The 16,615-nt window shown below is 39.7% G+C and overlaps 1 protein-coding gene across 2 annotated transcripts in view; it reads left to right on the top strand.

Moving 5' to 3' along the window:
• The first annotated feature begins 2,070 nt into the window (after positions 1-2,070).
• Positions 2,071-16,615, top strand: part of RESF1 (retroelement silencing factor 1) — a 28,179-nt gene continuing 13,634 nt past the window's right edge. The window contains exons 1-3 of one of the 2 annotated variants that reach the window (XM_019736816.2): positions 2,071-2,662; positions 3,978-4,067; positions 10,237-10,293. The gene's annotated coding sequence lies outside the window, so the exon portion shown is untranslated. The remainder of the gene's footprint in view (positions 2,663-3,977; positions 4,068-10,236; positions 10,294-16,615) is intronic. The other variant, XM_019736808.2, reaches the window with a different exon arrangement.

Below are 16,615 nucleotides of genomic sequence, written 5' to 3'. Positions count from 1 at the left end.
CTCTGGGATAGTGGTCCTGACTCCATTTTGAAGTGTCTCCATGTTATTTTTCAGTTTCTTACTATAGCTATGCTAATAATATCATGCACTTTTCTAAACATGTTTGTTTTATAAGTTTCAGAGTTAACAAGCCTTAAGCTACCGAGTTTCCCCCAAAATAAGACCTAGCGGGACCATCAGCTCTAATGCGTCTTTTGGAGCAAAAATTAATATAAGACCTTATATCATATTATATTAATTATATATATTATATTATATTATATTATATTATATTATATTATATTACCCTGCTGTTCGGATGACGAAGGTTCTTTGTCACACTGAGTTGTAAATGCCAGAATGAGAAGGCAATGTAAAGCCCAGCCATTGATTAAACTTACTCCGGGATAGTGTGCCCACCCTTTGCAAGTCTCCTTGCTGGTGACTCCTCAAGGCTTCTATATTGACGAATGTGTTAATGGAAGAATGTCCAAACCCGTTGAGAATTTTTGTTTATTTCAGCCAACCTGATGACACATTAAATGCTCCAGAGAATGAGAGCTTTGCAGTTCTTTTTATACATTTGGAATTAAGGAGGGAATGTAAGTACAATTACAGGAACGTGGGAGAAAGTATGGCAGGGAAATCTCTGTAATTGAACTACAGGACAGTTAAGATCATCTGCTCCCTGGAGGGTGGTTACAAGAATGTCTGGAAAAGAGGATTACTTTTGGCATTTCAAAGGTATGTTAACCTAGATGCACAAGAGCAATGGCCAGGGCTTGCTTACTGCAAAGATAAACCTTCTATAAGCCTGGGGGGTGACTACGTACCATGACCTGTCCAATTAGGAATTTAGGATCATATCATCCTGTGAGGTTACTTCCAGTCACTGAATTTGTCAGATTTATTACATAGCCTCTTTTCATTCACAAATGTCAGTAGCATGTTAAGATTGGTGAAAAGACCAAAAACTTTTGGAACACCAGACAAGCTTTACTTATCTAAAGGAGACAGGAGAAAGTCAGCACAAACACAAACAAAGATACATGGTAGAGAGATCAGCAACATTATTCCAAATAGACTTGAAGTTTCCTGGGCATTAAATCTTACTAGGCATTAAGCCTTCCTAAGGCTCTATAGGAGTGGGGTCCCTATCAAACTTTCTGGCAGCAAAACTCCCTCTCCCTGGGGTTCATTTCTGCTCGCTGACCTGTGTGGCTTAGGTTCTGGAAAAACTCATATCTGAGCCAAGTGTACCAGCCCATGTTCCAGGATCTGCTCTAGGTTATATATCAATTCATTTCACTATCTCAGCAATCATATGAGGTATTAGTGTTATTCTCATTTTACAGATAGGAAAACTGGGCAGATACAGATTGCTGTGAGTGGGATGTGACTATCAAAGTAGCAGTCTCACACACGTTTGTGTCTTTCCACAATGTCAGATTTTATTAGAATAAAGCCATGGATTTAGTCCTACTGACTCGGTTTACCACGGGCATTAACCAAGGTTCTGGCTAGAGGATTGCCTCCAATAGTGGAGGCAGAGTGGTTTCACACAAGAGGGTCACACAGGTTTGCAAGCAATAGGGGTAAGCAAGGTGAACAGAGTCTCAAGAAAGAAGGATGAGAGAGAAAGAGTTCGATGTTCAGAGAGAGTCCTGGTGGTGCTGGGGTACACAGTGTTGGGCCTCAGGCCTGGCGGGTGAGACCATCAGGAAGCAAAGGCTTCAAAGCGCTCCTTCTGGGAGGAACGCAGATGCAGCTGTAAGCTTCTCCGTTGAGGTCTGAGTCATGAGCTGTCAGAGAGCTCCGATTTTATGCTCAGGACTGGGTGCGGTACACCCATCTGCAGTCGATAAAGCCATCCAGCTGGTCAAACTCCACCCTGCTTTTAGTTATCTGGTTAGGGCGTTCGCTGGGTACACCTTTCACGTGATGCTCTGGCATGATTGTCACTTTGTGACTGACGTAACTATCAGTCATAATTAATGCTCTAGACACAGGTTAAGTAATTTTCCCAAGGTTGTATGTCTAGTGAATGGCAGAGCCAAGAACTGAACCTCAAGGGCAAAGGAATATCCTGCCCTCCCTATGGCAAGAACCAAACATCTCTCTTTTTTCTCATTCTTAATCACTCGTACAGGATTCTCTTGTTACTTCCTCCTATGAAAACCCTCTTGTAAAAAAGGCCTATTTTTTTTGAGAAGGTTCCTCTGCTGAATGGACGTTCTCCCTACTGAATTTGGATCTATTGAATCGATAATTTTGCAGGCAGGCGGTGGTGCTTTTCAATCCCTTTTTAACAAGCCACGCGCGCTCGCGCGTCCCGCAGGGCGCCACCCGGAGCTCGGCTGGCCTATCCCGATGCAAGTTAAAGGCAGAGAATCACTCACTGCTCGAGAAGTTTTCTCCATTGGTTTAGTGAAGGTGTTTTGCAAACAACGGCATGATCCACTGGGGGGCGAGCCTGGCTGCAGCGACTACTTATCCGGCCCGCACTAGGACCGCGGCAGCGCAGGCCTCGGAGCGGCCGCTGGGGCGGGGCCCAGCTGTTCCGGGAGCCCGGGTCTCGCAGCTGGACCCGCCCCTGAAGGCGGACCGGAGTTGACTTAAACTCTGGGGCCCGGGAGGCCGGCTGGTCCTCCTCTCTTACCCCGCCCGGGTTTCGCGCCTGTGGGTAAGTGTAGGACTGGATACCCCGCTGTCCTCATTCGCCTCCTCGGGTCTCCGGCGGAGTGGTGGGTGCGGGCAATCCAGGTGCCCGCGGGCAGGGGCAGGGCGCGCGCCCGACGAGCGCTTTTGTTCTGAGGCGGGGACGGAGTCGCGCGGGCTGCGGGCGCTGGGGCGGCTCCGGGCCTGGATCCCCGCGCGCTCGCGCGTCCCGCAGGCCGCCACCCGGAGATCGGCTGGCCTGTCCCGTGCGCTGCCTTGCTCGCGCTGCGAGGACTGGCTCCGGCCAGCCCCGGACGCCGAGCTGGAGCCCGAGGGCGCCGCCTCACCGGGTGTTTTCCTTAAATTGCCTTACCTTACTGTGGAGGTCGCGGGTGGCGTCAGCGAGGACACATTTTGTTAAACTACGGGTCGCTTGGTTAGGCGGTTGGGTGTAAAAGTAGCTTCTGTTTTTAATTATTTCCTGTCGCTGGCGTGAAGAAAAAAAAATCTTTGTTTTGCATTTAGTGTTTGTCAAGCGTTCCCTTCCTCCCCGCCCCCATTATGCTGTTCCTCCCCGAAACAAATACTCGGCTTGCATCTCTTAAGTGGCCCGCGAACGCCTTGGTACCAGAGACGTTTTCTGTTCCTCAGCAATAGTTCGTTCCTAGAGGCGTTTTTAAATGCACAAATGCGTACCGGTTTTAGGTGTTCTTGAGGGACGCAGATTCCCTAAATACGTGTCCTTAGGGTCCTGAGTTCAGCTGCAAGCTTTTGGAGAATCAGTGAAGCCAATTTATTTGCAATACTTTTCAGTGCCTGTCTTCAAAATAAAGAGAACAGCAGGGGATATTGTATGAGCTTGGGGTGCGTTTTAATGGGCAGGTCGCATAGCTTGTTTGCGGATTTTCTGCTTAATGTGTTAGCTGTAAATCTTTTCAGTTTTATTCAGCGTTAACATGCACGAATGTTACTTTTTTTTCCTGTATAGTTGGATTCACTTACTAATCTTAACAAAATTGCCAAAGTAAAATATTTTTGTTTAGGATGAAAGAACAATAGTGGATCTGGAGGAGGTCACATTAATTGGAATTCTAAGTTGAAAAATGAATGGTATTTTAGGCCAGATCTAGTTTCTATTTTTGTTACTTTGCACACTTAAGAATTCAGTAAACTTAGTATGTTTTTGGTGCAACCAGAAGTAACAGTTTTGCACAGCATTGCCATACCAAGTAAACAGATTAGCATGTACTTTTATTATAAATTTAATATAAATAAAAGTGACATAAACTTTATGTTAAATAATTATTACATAATGTTTCAATATTCCTTGCTGTCCTTAGGACCAAAGAAGTAAACATTGGAGGGACACTGACGTGTTTGGAGGGAAAGGGAACATATACAATAATGAAAGAGTAACTTCTTATTTAAAGGTAAGTATGTCTGTCACCTCTCTAAGTAGCCTACTCCAATTTATCTATTATGGAACAAAATTATTAAGTGAATCAGCATTGATTAAAAATTAAACTATAGGACACAATGGATTTGATGACAGTTTAGGGAGACATAATGTGACTGGTTTAGCATGGAGTATTCTAGTTCATCTTTGCAAGATTCAGAAGAGGAGATTTTTCATGGCGATGTAACTGGGGTCCAAGTTACCAAGGCAGAGGTCTACTTAAGATTATTCTCTACATGCTCTGTTTCTTGTTTGATTGTTTTTATTTTAGTATTTCTGGCACATGGTGTTGGGGGGAGGCAGCACAGCACAACTCTGGAAGAACCATTCCTGTGATACCAACCTGTAACGCCAAAGTGATCATCTCCAGGGCTACCATCTTATAAACACTAAGTGTTAGGAAACTTTATGTAATGATTAAGAGCATGGTCTGTGCAATCAGACTGCTGATCTTCAGATCTTGGCTCTATCACTTACTGTCTATACAAACTTGGGGAAATACTTAACCTCTCTGCCTTAGTTACCTCGTCTGTAAAAAGGAGATAACAGTAGTACCTACCTCATAGGATTGTCGTAGTAATATAGCACGTTTGGAACAGCTCCTGGCACATAGTAAGTGCTCAATAAATTTTGACTATTGTCATATTACAGGAAATATATTTTATAGCCTAAGACAACACTATGTCTTACACGAAATTCAGTGTGCTAATTAGTGCTCTAAATCAACTTACCAATTTTGTATTGATTAAACTTTCCTGTAGATCCTGTTGTAGGTTCTGTTTTTGTAAGGAAATACCAGACACGACTCTAGTTTTTACCTGCAGTCTTATTTGAAATCAAGAATGCCACCATTTAATTCTCTACCCAGGGCAAATTTTCCTCAAAGCTTTGCTTTTCCATATTACTTCTGTGATGCGCTAGAAGCTCTCTTCCGTTTAGGTTATCAAGGTCTTGGACACAATTGGAGCATAAATGTTTAGAGAATTAATCTAGCTTATTGTTTAAAAGTGTTATAAAGGTGAATTTCAAGAAGATTTTTTTTCTAGCCAGGTCTTCTCCACTCACCTCCATCCTCCCACTGGAGGCATACTCTGCAAAATAGACAAAGTATGAGATAAAGAGGCAGCAATTTACCAACCATGTTTATAGAAATGCAACTTAAAATTTAATTTGTAATAAGCTTTGTAAAGAAAGACTCTTGTGGACCTTGAAGAATTCTAAATGCTTTGTTGGGAGGCAGCTATGTAGTATGTGTATTCTTAATATCCTAAGTGTTGCTTGTAAATTGAAGAGCAATGTTGGAGGCAGGCCTGTTGAAGGAAATGTCTCAAGTGAGACATTTGCTCAGTTACAATAATTGCAGAGATTTAATGACAATCACTAAGATTCTCTCAAGATAAATTACAAGACTTAATTTGTAAATTAACTTGTGGTTAAAATTGCAAACTGTAATAAAAACTTACATTGTCCACCTAAGTTTTAAGAAGTGGAAATCATAAGCAGATCATTATTTTTTAAGGCCCAAAGAATTTATTTCCTCATATAATTCAAAAGTTCATGTAGCTTGACTGGGTCCAGCTTTAGCTGGATCCAGCATCTGAAAGAAAGTCTGAAAGACGTGAGACACTATCTTTGAGCTCTGATTTTAGCATTTGACTTCATTCTCAGGCACACCTCCCTTCATTGGGTGGTCCTAGTATCTCTAGGTATATTATCTGTTGACATGAAAACATCCAAACCTATTAAAATTTTTATGAGTTTATTAGAATTTATTTGAGCCAAATTGAGGAGATGCTTGGAAGCAAGGTCTCAACAATGGACTGAGAAAATGCTCTGGAGAATGGCAATTTTCCAGTTCTTCTGCATTTGGAATCAAAAGAGGGAAAGTAAGGAGGATTACATGAAATCCATTGGTGTTAGATTATGGAAGCTGGAGAAAGCAAGGCAGGAAAATCACTGATTGGATAAAAAGTAAAATGGAGAGACACATACTTCTTTTATATTGGTGGGTACAGGATAGTTCACATTTACAGTAAGTAGGGATGGAATACGGGCAACAAGATCATGTGCTCCCTTGAGGGTGGTTACACCTCCCAGGGGTCTGGAAAAGATTACTCTGGGATTTCAAAGATTTGTTAACCTAGATGCACAAGAACAATCATGGACAAAGCTTGCTTAAGGCAAAGATAAACCTTTTGTTAAGGAAGTCATAGGCCTGGGGCGTGACTACCCACCTTGACCTGCTCAGTTAGGAATTTATGATGACATCATCCTGTGACAGTTACCTTGGTCACTGAGCCTGTCAGATTTATTACATGGGCCTTTTGTTCATTTATCTAATCAGTTTTAACTTGCATGCCTTTTTTCTGGTTGCTCTATCAAAAGTCTATAAATAAATTTCATTGGCTCTCAGTGAGTCATGACTGCTAATAACAGGGAAATGCTGTTTGGTTTTTTGATTTTCGTTTGGTGTTTTTAAACCAGCTTAAGAGATGTAATTCATATACCATATTCATGTAATTCAATTCACCCATTTACAATGTACAATGGTTTTAAGTATATTTACATATAGGTATATTTGTGCAGCCATCACAATTTTAGAATATTTTCTTGGCCCTCAAAATGATGTAGGATATTCCTTAGTGTATGCCGGGTTCATAGTCTTGTGGAGCCAAAAAATGGATACACGGACCAAGGAGAGGCAAAGAGTTACAGGGAGACAGTTTTTTATAGCAAGCAAAGACTTACAGCTCCAGAACGGGCAGGGGTACCTGAAGCTGGATGCCCATTAGCTAAGGCAAAAAGCTTGTGTTTATATACCTTTATTTCTACCTGGGAGGGGGATGCTGGAATGTTTGTGCTTATGGATAGTGCTTCTAAGACTTGCTGTACTGCTCAGCCTGGGGGAGACCTTTATAAAATCTAGTTGCCCCAGAGCATGACTGATGATGTTTTTGCTCTGGTGTGGTTGCCCTGGTACAGTTGCCCTGGTACGGGTAAGTTATTCAGTGTTCTGTGTTTGCTCAGTCTACCAAGGAATTTCTAACTGCCTGATTCAATACTAACTAACCTGCCTCAAAACGAATCTCCGTACTCATGTGCAGTCACTCCCCATTATCTCCCAACCCACCCATCCACAGGCAACTATTAATGTAGTTTCTGTCTCTTCCAGATGTGTGTATTCTGAATATTTTGTGTAGATGAAGTCATGTGTATGGTCTTTTGTTGCTCTCCTCTCACCTAGCACAATGTTTTCAAGGTTCATCCATGTTGAAGTATATATGTACATCACCCCTTTTTATTGTCAAGTAATACAGGTATTGTGCAGAGATGCCACGTTTTGTTTTATCCTTTCATAAGTTAGCACACATTTGTATTGTTTCTACTTTTTGGTGCTGTGAATATTCAGGTACAAGTGTTTGTATGAACATACATTTTCAGTTCTCTTGTATACATACCTAGGAGCGGAACTGTTCTATCATGATATTTGACCTTTAAGAAACTATCAGACTGTTACTCAGAGTAGGTGAGCCATTTATATTCCAGCAGCAATGCATGAGTTCTGTTTTGTCCACATCCATACCAACACTTGTCTTTTTTATTATAGCTGTCAAAGTGATGTGACTGAAGTGGTATCTCACTGTGGTTTTGATTGCATTTCCCTGAGAATTAATGATGTGAAATATCTTTCATGTGCATATTTGCTATTTGTATATCTATTTTGGAAAATGTCTATTAAAAACCTTTATAGACTTTAAATTTGAGTTGTCTTTATTGTTGAGTTGTAAGAGTTATTTATATTTTCTGGATTCTGATTCCTTACTAGTGACCATAAATGTGAGGGTTTGTTTCGTTTTCTATCACATTGATAAAGGTCTATCCTGTATCAATACCACATGGTATTGTTTACTGTAGTTTTATAGTATTAAAAAGTAAAATTAAACAGTAAATTTGAAGATCTAATTGGATTTATTGAACGATTCATGAATCAGGTAGCATCCCGTTTAGTAAATAGAGAGGTGCTCCAAGAAGTTATGCCAAATTAATATAATAGTGTTATATGTCAGCTATAAATGAAAAATTAAAGAAGTGCAAAATGGAAGGATTTTATAGCAAACTGGGGGGAGGGTGGCAGTGGTCTTATCAGGCAAATTACCTCACTAACTTTGATCAGGAAATTCCAGCTTAAATTTTACTCCTAGGAGGGGCTGAAAATGCAGTTAATTCTTGGTTTGCTCTCTTGGGGACAAGTGATCTCACCTTTGGCCTGTTTTTCTTTTAACTACTAGTCAGTTTTAAAATTGGGAAGTATGAGTCCTCTAATTTTACTCTTTTTCAAAATGAATTTTAGGATCTGGTTCTCAATTTATGCAAAAAAATATGAGATTTTGGTAAGGATTACACTGAATCTTTAGATCAATTTGGGGAATATTGCTACCTTAACAGTAGTAACTAAATTTCCAATCCATGGATGGGTTTTCTTCCCCCCAGTTTTTCAGCTCTTCAATTTCTTTTAGCAATGTTTTGTAGTAGTATTCACAGTAAAAAATTTACACTTTTGTTAAATTTATTCAGTTTTTATTGATGTTACTATAAATGAAATTTTTTTTCTAGATTAAATGTTTTAGAGAAATACATTTGGTTTTTGTATATTGAGCTTTGTATTAGGCAACTTAGCCAAATTAGTTTGTTAGTTCAATTAGTTTTTTAGTGGATTCTTTACAATTTTTTTATATACAAGATGATGTCATCTCCAAGTAGAGATAGTTTTACTTCTTCATTTCCAGTCTGGATGTCTTTTCTTTTTTCTTTTTTGCCTAACTGCCATAGCTAGAACTTCTAGTATAGTGTGAATAGAAGTGGCAAGAACAGACATCCTTGTCTTTTTCCTAATCTTAGAGGGAAAGCATTCAGTCTCACCATTAAGTATGATGTAAGCTGTGGGGTGTTTTGTGTGTTTTTTTATAGATGCCTTTTTATCCAGTTGAAGTTTCCTTTTTCTAGTTTGAATGTTTTTATCATGAAAGGTACCGGATTTTAAGATACATTTAATTTCGGTCACATTACATCTTGACTTCACTGGCTGAGATGATCATGTGAGTTTTGCCCTTTAGTCTGTTGATATGTTCTATAACATTGACTTTTTTTTAAAAATGTTGGACCAATTTTGCATTGCTGAAATACATCCCACTTGGTCATGGCATACAATTTTTATTTGGTTGCTAGTATTTTGTTGAGGATTTTTACATCTATATTCATAACAAGTTGATCTGTAGTTTTATTGTGATTTCTTTTCCGGTTTTGGTGTTACAGTAATATTGGCCTCGGAATTGAGTTGGGAAGTATTCCCTCTTCTTTTCTGTTTTTGAGGAGTTTGTAGAATTGGTTTTAAATCTTTAAATTTTTGGTATGATTCTCCAGAATGCCGTCTGGGCCTAACCATTTCTTTTTGGGTAGTTTTTGTTAATGCAATCTTTTTATAGGTCTATTTAGATTTCCTATATCTTCTTGAGTCAGTTTTGGTCAGTATGTCTTTGGGGGTGTCTTTTGGGGTTCTATACCCAATTCCAATGTGTGTGTACGGGGAAAAGAGGTTTACCCTCACACCAATAACAAGCAATTATTTGGGGACAGATTTCGTAGGTTAAGGGCTGAGTCCCACAAGGTTGCCCACCACACACACACTGTAGATGCCTGTGACACGACCATGTTGTTATTTGTGCTTTTGACATACCAACTGCAGATTGAAGGTCCCACAACCCGCTCCTCGGACTTCAGATGCTAGTCACAAGTTCAGGTTATTACCTGTACTTCCTGTCAACTGGCTATGGATGATGGTTTTCAAAACCCCGTCCTTGGATTTGATTAATTTGCTAGAGCAGCTCACAGAACTCAGAAACATTTTACTTAGTAGATTACTGGTTTATTGCTAAGGATAGAATCGACAGCCCGATGGAAGAGATGCATAGGGTAAGGTATGTGGGAAGGGACTTCCATGCCCTCTTCCAGCAAGCCATTCTCCTCAGATGTCCATGTGTTTAATCCTAAAGCTCTGAACCCTGTCCTTTTGGGTTTTTCTGGAGGTTTTATTATGTGATCAAGATTGATTAAATGAAGACACCTTTATTACTCTCATCACTTAGGAAAATACAAGGGTTTTAGAAGCTCTGTGCCAGAAACGGGGATGAAGATCAAATATGGTAAGTCCAAACTTAACGTCGATAGGGTGCTGCAACTTAAATGACTGTAATGAAACTGATTTTATCATAGGTTAATTGGTATAAACAACGTTAAGTTTCTAAGACACCTTATCAATGGTATAATGAAACGATGTTATTGGAGGACCTCCTGTATATATTTCTTACCAGTATCACAGGGGGTTTGCCCTTTTTATCCAAATTATTGAATATGTTGGCATACAGTTCATAATATTCTCTTTTTTTAATGTAAGCTTGGTATTAACGTCCCTATTTCATTGCAGATTTTAGTAACTTGAGTCTTTTCTTGGAAGAAAAGGCGCTGTTGAGGTTCTTGCAACCCTCTCAACAGAACCTGGGACCACCAGAGTAAACCCTGGGATGTGGTCTGTAATAACGGGTAACTAACAGGGAATAACACTTTTATCAGATTTCTCTTCAGAGGCGTTTCAGTGTCTTTTATAGGAGCTGATCGGTTTTACTCAAGGAATGTTTTTCCTCTTAGGAAACACAGAATTGGCTCACTCTTTTAATAAGTGATACTTAAACTCCTAATACAGTTTGTGTTCTGACAGAATACTGCATATAGCTTATACTTTCCTGGTAAACATTAATCGTGTACTTGAGGCAGTTGTCAGAGATGTCTAGATGTTTGAGACCACCACCCCTCTAATGGGTCATGTTTCCTTGATGTGGGTACCTAAAGGGCTCTAAAATGAGTTGTTAGGCAGACCGCCAAGCGAGGATAACTGACTTCTTCATGTGTACTCTATGATCTTTAATTCCCACTTTAGGGAATAACACAACTAGAAAAGATGGTCTGAAATTTGTCTTGACACGTCTGGAAACACAACAAACCACAGTTGACCCGTGAACAACATGGCTCTGAACTGTGAGGGTCCACTTATACATGGATTTTAGGTTTTCAATAAATACATAGTACTGTAAATGTATTTTCTCCTGTTCATGATTTTCTTACCATTTCTCTAACTTTGTTGTAAGAATATAGTATGTATACAATAGAACATACAAAGTATGTGTTGTTTTATGTTATTAGTAAGGCTTTCCATCAACAAGTCGTTACGTTTTTAGAGAGTCGAAAGTTATGCTCAGGTTTTTGACTGAACGCGGGGGCTGGGAGGTCACTGCCCCTAACCCCTGCTTGTTTACGGGTCAACTGTAGTGTAAACTCTCTAGTGTCAGGATGGGATGCATGGGATTACCAGCACCCCACGCTATACCTGGATTAATCAATCAGGAAAAACAGCATTTTATTTCCCACTACCCTGTTCTTCGTGGGGCTGTCACTGGTGATGCCATCTGGTACATACTTAGCTGGCTTCACACGGAAAGCCCGATTGTCACCTGCCCTCCAAAAGGCCTGATCATCCTGCTGGGAGCACAGTCTAGTCACTCAGACCCGGTATTATCTAAGAGAAAGTACAATTTGATAGATTGGCCAGTGCTTCTGAATACATTTTGTAGCTGGATACATGAAAAGCAGGAGAATAGAGGTCTAGGTGAACAGCTTTACCATGGTCCCCTTCTCTCTTCTCATAGGCTGCAGTCAGTCTCAGTGTGACCCACACCCTGGCAGGACGCACTGCAAGTCCTCCTAGAACAAAAGTTGATAAACAGACTGGAGAGATAGCCACACGGCTTTTTTCTTGTCTGTCTTCCTGGTTTCAGTTGAGCACAGAACCTGACCACCTCCTCCCTTCCCTTTGGGGTGTAGCTGCAGGCTATACAATGGCGGTAGTCGGCTCCTTAGCAGCCTTGTCTTCTCCACCTCCATATCACCTCCTGGGACTAGGGACACCGATGGTTTTGCTGTTTGAGGAAGCAACACACTGAATCCGTTTCGTCTCGTCTCTTTTCTAACTATATGGCAAGTGTGCAGAACCAACATAACTGTGATGATAGGACTTCCAGCCCTGCTAGCCATGGTGCCGCCACTTAGGGAAGACTGCTTGACTTCATGAATTTGTCGTGATGGTTAAATGTGAGAATGTGTTTAGAGCATTCAGCATAGTTCTTGACATAGAGTGAATTCTCACATGTTAAGCTATCATTATTTATAGAGTTGTATTATAAATAATGAACTAGAGTTGTCTTATAATTAATGTACAATGTAGAATCTATTCTTGAAAGCCTATTTCAAGGACTATTAGCCTTATTTCTTCTATGACATGATACAAAAAGCCAGAGCTAGAATAGGTTCAATGAATCATAATACTTTTAGAATTACTGAAAAGTGGCTTTTACAATGAGGTGTTGGTGTTTGTGGTTTTGTTGTTGTTTTTTTAATAGAAATATCTATAGCTTTTTCCAATACGAATGAGTTTTCAAATGAAAAATGCTGGCATTCCTCAATTTAACCACATCTGTAGACACGCTCTAAATAAACTTTGGCTTGTGGAACACATTAGAGGTGGAACTTATAAAGCCATAGGGAAAGGTCCAATTAAAAATGCCAAAGCAGGTTTGTTTTTGTTTTTTTTCAGGTATGAGAAGAGTGTTATTCATACATAAGTGTATATGTCTGTGTATATGTATATATATGAGTTTTTAAAGAAGTCTTGCATTTTTGAGGTACTAAAATGCTTAGGTGAAATTACATAATGTCCATAGCTGGCATAGATGTGAAGAAGGATGAAGCAGGACTTTTTCCCATCTATAAGTTTAAATAAGGACTTCTCTTTAATTTGGTGTTCAGCAATTACAGATAATGTTTATCCATTCAACAAACATTTATTGAAACCTGCGAGATATTGTCTAGGTACAGATCTTCGGGTTGTCTCAAGACAGTCTTTTTTTATGCCTATTATTTTGGCTATTTATAGCACTATCTTTCACTCTAATAATGTTCCAGTTTCTTTGGTAAAATAACGGTCACACTTGTATATAAAACAATTCTTGATATGGCAGTTTTTCCTTTCATGTTCTGTTTCTTACTATTTCATTTTGCCTATAGAAGGCCTGGCCATTGCCAGCCATAATATAATGGGTCCATTTTCATAGAGTTCTTTCTGTTCATGGATATATATACTCATGCATGTGTATTTAAGATACTAGTGTTGATTATTCCTCAAAGGTATGATTTTAGGTGATTTTTGGTTTTGTAATTTTTGTAGTAAGGCTGACTTATAAATAAAGGAAGCTGCTGGGTTGACAAGTTTTCAGTTAAAGTACATTCTTTGCATTATATGGCTATAGAATACTTTTACTTATTTGTTTTTATTTTTATTTTTTTATTTGGGAATAGTGTGTTTTTCCAGGACCCATCAGCTCCAAGTCAAGTTGTTTTCAATCTAGTTGTGGATGGCACAACTCACTGGCCCATGTGGGAATTAGAATCGGCAGCGTTGGTCTTATGAGCACTGTGCTCTAACCAACTGAGCCAACCGGCCGCCCTAGAATACTTTCAAATGAAAAAAGTGACACAAGTATTTTCTTAACCATAGTGAGGTCTTTATGAAATTTTTATGTGAAATCCGCATGCACTCTTAGATTTATAGTAGATTTATAGCCTCCTGCAGCCATTCACTTCCTTTGTTTCCCCTCTGCTTCACAAATTAATTTGATTTTTGCATTTCACAACTTGTTACTCACAACTTCCCATACTTTGGATTTTTAGTGACTTGCTTTATTCCCAGTTTTCTCATAGGAGTAAGAGTAATAATATCATACAATATTAAAAGCCTGAAACAGTCAGACCTAAAAATAAACCCTGTCTGTCTCCAGGATGCAAGATGTTTTCCTAAATTCAAAATTTAAAAAGACTTTTCATGATGACTCACAGGAAACCTACATGGATTCTCTCTTTGGAAAGGAGTATATATGAATTATGTCTCTGAATTCCCCCAGTTTGGGCCACAGCACTTTATCAATGTCAACACACAAGGAGAGCTGCTTGCCTGCCAGTGAAGACTACCACGTTATTACCATGCACATATTAGTATTGTCTCTTCAGTGAACTGTAAAACCTACAGACAGATAGATGATGTCAGAGTAGAGCCAAACTTTGTGTGAACGACCGTGTTTCCCCGAAAATAAGACCTAGCCAGACCATCAGCTCTAATGCGTCTTTTGGAGCAAAATTAATGTAAAAATAAGACCGGGTCTTATATTAATTTTTGCTCCAGAAGATGCATTAGAGCTGATGGTCCAGCTAGGTCTTATTTTTGGGGAAACACAGTATATCTAGGATCACTATTTAGCGTTTGCTAATTTACCTATAGCCAGTTATAGCAAGGATGTTCCTAGGAGAATTCCCCACAACAGAATATAAGAATCCAGTCCTGGGGCCGGCCCAGTGGCTCAGGCGGTTAGAGTTCCATGCTCCTAACTCCGAAGGCTGCTCGTTCGATTCCCACATGGGCCAGTGGGCTCTCAACCACAAGGTTGCCAGTTCAATTCCTCGACTCCCACAAGCGATGGTGGGCAGCGCCCCCTGCAACTAAAACTGAACACGGCACCTTGAGCTGAGCTGCCACTGAGCCCCCAGATGGCTCAGTTGTTTGGAGCGCATCCTCTCAACCACAAGGTTGCCGGTTCGACTCCCGCAGGGGATGGTGGGCTGTGCCCCCTGGAACTAGCAATGGCAACGACCTGGAGCTGAGCTGTGCCCTCCACAACTAAGACTGAAAGAACAACTTGAAGCTGAACAGCGCCCTCCACAACTGAGATTGAAAGGACAACAATTTGACTTGGAAAAAAAAGGCCTGGAAGTACAGTGTTCCCCAATAAAGTCCTGTTCCCCTTCCCCAATAAAATATTAAAAAAAAAAAAAAATCCATTCCTTTGATGGTTTGGTGGTATCTGCTCGCATTACTGGGGTGCTTGCTGACCCTTTCACTATTTCACAAAAGTACTGGGACTATTAGATCCAGCTCACAGTAACTGCCGGAGAGGATAGAGCCATAAACCTACAAGGCAACCAATGGACAATTCACTGACCTACAAGTTAAGGTACTCCAATTCGTCTTCTTTAACCCCACTGGAAATGAATGTGAGAGTGTATAATTTGTTCAAAGCTTCTATTTGTTGATTTTTCTGTCAGTTCTATTCATTATTGAAAGTGGGGAATTGAAGTCTTGATGAAATGTCTGTTTCTCCCTTATGTTTTTGTTTCTTGTATTTTGATGTTCTTTTAGGTGCATATATGTTTATAATTATTGTGTTCTCTTGGTAGATTGACCCGTGTATGGGTCCTTCTTTAGCTTTAGTAACATTTTTTTTGTTTAATTCTTTTTTGTCTGATAATTAGTGTAGTCACTCTACCTTTTCTTTTTTTTTTTTTTTTTGGTCACTCTCTCTTTTGGCTGCGTTTTGCATATCTTTTTCTGTCTTTACTTTCAATCTGTTTGTATCGTTGGAACCAGAGTGTGTCTGTTGGAGACAGCATATAGTTAGATAGCTTTTTAAAATCTAGTCTGATGTCCACTGTCTTTTGGACTGTTTAATCCTTTCAGATTTAATGTTATTATTGACATAGTTGGATTTACATCTGCTGTTTTTACTTTTTGTTTTCTCTTTCTCATGTGTATGTTTCTCCCTTACTCTTTTGCAGTAAGTGAATATTTTCTAATGTAGCATTTTAATTTTTTTAATGATTTTTTCACTGTATATTTTTTACTTTATGGAAGCACAAATAATTTTAAAAATAATTTTTATTTCTACATTTAAAGGTGTTAAGCATTTAAAATTTGATTTATTATACTTTGTGATTTTTAACCAACTTAAAAGACTATCACTGGTGTGGGGTGAAGAGGTGAAGAATGTGGGGCCAGTGAGATTATTTGCTTTTTTTTTTTTTCAATACCTGCAACCCTAGAATCTGTATATGTGCATACCCATGTGTGTGAATGACCTAATTCAACAGAGAGGTTGGTACTAGTAATAAAGGGAAGGGAAATAAGAATTTTTAATTTAGAGATTTGATAGGAGGAAGATCAGCTCTGTCACTGTAAATGCAGATTACATTTACAAGGATACATGTTTCTCCTGAGGTCTCTCTCCTTGGCTTGCAGACAGCCACCTTCACTATGTGACCTCACATCATTTTTGTTACGTGTGCATAACATCCCGTGTTTCTCTTATAAGGACACCAGTCCTGTTGGGTTTGGGACCCACCTTTATGACTTCATGTAACCTTAATTGCCACCCCAAAAGTCCCCATCTCCAAATGCAGTCACATTGGGGGTTAGGGCTCAGTCATAAGATTTTGGGACAGGCACAGTTCAATCCATAACAGCCTCCCAGCCTCAAGTTCACATAAAGGGGTATTTTTTAGGCATTAACTCTTTAGAAGTGCTGATTTTTC

The sequence above is a fragment of the Rhinolophus sinicus genome, linkage group LG02 (assembly GCF_036562045.2).
Source record: "Rhinolophus sinicus isolate RSC01 linkage group LG02, ASM3656204v1, whole genome shotgun sequence".
NCBI lineage: Eukaryota > Metazoa > Chordata > Mammalia > Chiroptera > Rhinolophidae > Rhinolophus > Rhinolophus sinicus.
This window is presented reverse-complemented; position numbering and strand designations above follow the sequence as displayed.